Here is a 4526-nt window from a genome sequence, read left to right on the forward strand (position 1 = left end):
CCAACACACTGCTTTCTGAAATACATCAAGCTACATCTGTTACCGGAGTTTAACATTTTTATCTTGATTTATGTCTCCAACATTTCGATAGAGGCTCATATTCATTTTGAATAAAAACAGTATTGAAGAAGGGAAAAAAAGATGTGTTTTAACTGAGAAGAAGAGATCTTCGGTCCCTTCTATGGCTACAACCAAAGACCAACTTTCCTTTTCTAATAAATGCCGTCAATGACAATATAGGAAGATGTAAATTTACCTGGCTCACTGTTTTGCCATTCTTCTGCAACCAAATCACTTGTGGAAATGGATATTATTGTTGTTACTACATTTGTCAAAGAGAAATCTGAAGCATTCTGTAGGCTTTCATTTATTAACATCAATAGATTGTTTAATTTCTTTCATAACTCATATTATTCAAGATTAAACAGCAGTGGATATTAACCAGAACAAGAAACCTCTATCCATTTAGATTCTGGTTTGATGTAGAAAAATTCCATTTGGCCTTGATGAGGGATTTTAAAACATGTTATAAACTTCTGTTTTGTCTGCAATGAATAAAACATATCACATTTCAAGCTTATTTTAAAGAATAAACTTTTAACTCACTTTTTAAAACTGAATGTTTGTCCATCATTAGACCATCACTCATCCCTTCTCAATACCTGTCCCCAAACAACCTATACCCTTTAGTGAACAATACAACTGTTATTTTGTGAAATTTTTGCCTTTATAGCTGTCTTATTTTTAATATTCCAGTAAGTGTAGCACAGTCAATAAAGAAATTTGAATGATGACTTACATTTATGATGTCCTCTGGCATTTAACATAATATTTTAAATCCAACATTAAGGGGGTGCCTGGGTGACTCAATTGGTTAAGCGTCTGCCTTTGGCTCAGGTCATGATCTCAGGGTCCTGGGATAGAGCCCCGCATTGGGCTCCCTGCTTGGAAGGGAGCCTGCTTTTCCCTCTCTCTCTTCCTGCCACTCCCCCTGCTTGTGCTCTCTCGCTCTCCTCTCAAATAAATAAATAAAATCTTTAAAAAAAATCCAACATTAGAATTTCAAATTGCCTAAATTGTGTATGTGTGTGTGCATTTGTGTGTGTGTGTGTGTCTGTGTCTTTGTCTGTATTCATACATATGGCAGGGAAAAAACAACTTCCTGTCAAAAGGTCATTAAACATCATAAATATGAAATGATATATATTTTATCTATTCTAGCTGGCAGAATTAATTCTTCTACCTTGAATAACATTCCAATTGATTTTGAGTATAAATTTATTGTTAGAAAAGAAAAGAGGAATAGAGCAGAGATTTTAAATGCTTTTACCTCATACTACAGTTTATTTTGATTCTTTTGAATATTAAGTTTTGATATGGTTAATATATTAATAGTTAATATTATTCTAATATTATTTCAATAATCTTTAAGAAAAACTTGAAAACTACTTTCAATGACTTAGGCAGGATGGCCTAATAAATGTCTGTATTTGGGCTAGACTCAGTTGTCTCATGACAGCTGTGAATCATACAGAGCTACTCTCCTTTTATCCCATGATTCAATCTAGTGTTCCCAGGTAGTACAAAATTCCCCTGTTCCCTAATCAGAGCTTTCTGTTTTTGCTTGTATATAACTGGGGGTGGAGAAGAACAAAATAAAGTCACATTGAGGGCATATTAATCAAGATTCTCCAGAGAGACAGAAACAACAAGATATAGGCTATCTCCATATATAACCTGAGAAGTCTCACAATCTGCTGTCAGAAAGCTAGAAAACCAAGAAAGTAGGTGGTAAAATTCAGTCTGAGCCTAAAGGCCTAAGAACGAGGGAGGCCAAGGGTAAATCCAAGTCTAAAGGCCGAAGACTGGGTACCAATGATGTAAGTCCTGGTTTGAGTTGGAAGGCTTGAGAACCAGGGGTGCTGATGTCCAAGGGCAGGAGAGATGGATATCTCCGCTCAAACAGAGTGAGTGAATCCACCCTCCTCCACTTTTTTGTTTCATCCAGGCCCTCTGTGTATTGAGTGATGCCCACTCACATAGGTGAAGTGAATCTTTACTCAGCCTACTGATTTAAAGGTTAATCTCTTCCAGAGACACTTCTCACAGACAAACCCATAATCATGTTTTACCAGCTATCTCAGCATCCCTTAGCCTAGTCAATTTGACACATAAAATTAACCATCACAGAGGGGTAAGACAGAATGTAAGGATACAATATCTTTTCTATTTCTTCTCCAGATCATGTTTGCTGCATATGTCAATTTTCCTTTGTCCCCTTGTCGGATGGTCTACCCTACCCTGCAATCCCTCTTAGACTTCATGAGCTGAGAAAATAGTAAGATCTTTTTACATTTTTAAAACATTCCAAATATGTCATCCCTATCATGAATGACCCTTCTTCCCTATCTCCAAACTAGAAAAAATGACCAAAAAAAAAGGTGTGAATAACTTTTTAACTAAGATTCTTTTATAAAATTCCTCTAAAATTTCTGCCTGTCAGAAAAATGGGAAAGAAAGAGGAATATTTTTATATAGAAAGACAAAGATGGTGAGTGACATGCTGGACAGTCTTCTGAATTCATGCTGGAGCCCTCCAGAAGGCAACTAAGAGTACAAGTAGCATAAGAAGTAAGAATTACTTGTTCCTTTGCTCTTGGAGTGCAAATTATATCACATTTCTTAATTTTCTTACACTTAACTAGTATAAGGCTCTAGCACTAGCATCCCCAGATTGGTTGAAAGTCTATTCCTCACCTTTTGGATTTCAGAGTAGAAGCTGGGCATGGTGGTTAATTAGAAATCCTAGAAAGAGGCTCCCAGAATTCCAGATGTTAATGAAGAATTTGTGATTGATGCTGTCCTTTCCCCCTTGTCAATATGGTTGTGAGGTCTCTGGTTCAGTCCTCTGTCAAAGCAAGTAAGACCTTCCCATGGAGAGTGTCTCTGATGTGATCCCAGTTCTTCTATACCAAATGTAAGCATTTGGGATCCTCCTAACTGTGTTTCTTCTTGATGTTTGTATGATAGGGTAAACAAATCTATCATACATATATACACATGATAACTTTCTAATAGGCTATATTAAATCCTCAGTAGATTAATGTAGTGACTCAGCTTTTTTTTTCACATAGTGAAACTAAAACTATTTTATGTTCCAAAAATCATTATTAATGAATCCAGATAAATTTGATTTTCTGAGATGTGGAAAGCCATAGATGGGAAGGCATTAATTGTGCTTGTTTTTTTTGTTTATCATATACCCATCATTGTTATCAATGTATTTGCCTTGCTTTCAATTTTGCTATGAACCTAAATCTGCTCTAAAAATGTAAGTCTTAAAAACTAGGTATTTGTTAGGATTTTTTCCCATCTTTATTTTATAAAACGTCTCCTTGGATAAAAGGAACAAATAATTCCACTGGATCATTTTCCTTGACAACCTACATGTCTGTGTTTTCTCCATTGGTAAATGTATCATTTTAATTATAAATAATTAGGTTTTATATATTCTTTTTCCAAATTTCGCTAACCCTTACTTATATTAAAAAAATAAACTGAAATGCAGTTATGTTTTCTACTAACATTGAATAATGAAAAAAAATACTTAAAAGCTTCACTGCTTGCACATGTGCAAAAAAGATGTTCTTGCCTTTGGTTGTATCATTAGCTAAAGATCAATATCCTATGAAATATATTTTCTTTCATGTTGTGAGTTATTTTCTGCAATAATTCACTGCTATTGGGTTTGCAGTATAGTTATATATTTTCTGAGGTTTACAGATTTCATGTTTATCTAATTGCACTAGTAAAAAATAAAAACTAATAGACATTTTAATTCCACTATATCTTGAAGGCTAACCCTTCCTCATTAAATAATACATCTCTAAATTGCAATCCCATGCTGAACGATTTCTATTATATATGTTCCTTGAGAATGTGTCAACAAATTTTTCATTCCCTAGTCACCTAAAAAATTATTTTTCAAATAAGAAGAAATTGCCCCCATTGGTACAGAGTAATAACTGTTACAGTGATGCAAGCTTTGATATGAAGAGTGCACAGATTGGTGAACCCGTGGGTCCACTTAGGAAGGCTGCTGAGTTAACAGAGTCTGCAAAGTTAGACCTTCCTCCCATGTAATTGGAATTTGCCTTCAAGGCCCCATATGGACTCATAAATGGTATAGAATGAGTACCTAAACTTAAGCCATTCTCTAGTATTCTCTTCAAAGAATAAAGTATTGGTGTTCTTATGTGATAAGGATTAATAATATTAGTTTACCCCAGGAGAGGAAAGCTCCTATTTCCTCCTTTCCAAGGAAAACATTTCTACGGACTTTATCTACTTTTGAAAAAAATAGCTCAACTGTAACTTACTGGAAAGGATCAGCAGAGTGAGACCTCTTGACATTGAGAGGCCCTTCGAAATCCTAAGGATGTGATGCTATCAGGTACCGAGTTTGATTAAAGGGAAGCACAAAATGGATTTGGGTGAGGTAAATGTTAAATTTGGCTTCATACAGG

The sequence above is a fragment of the Leptonychotes weddellii genome, chromosome 9, assembly GCF_054177405.1.
Source record: "Leptonychotes weddellii isolate Sample4059 chromosome 9, ASM5417740v2, whole genome shotgun sequence".
In the NCBI taxonomy this organism is placed as follows: Eukaryota; Metazoa; Chordata; class Mammalia; order Carnivora; family Phocidae; genus Leptonychotes; species Leptonychotes weddellii.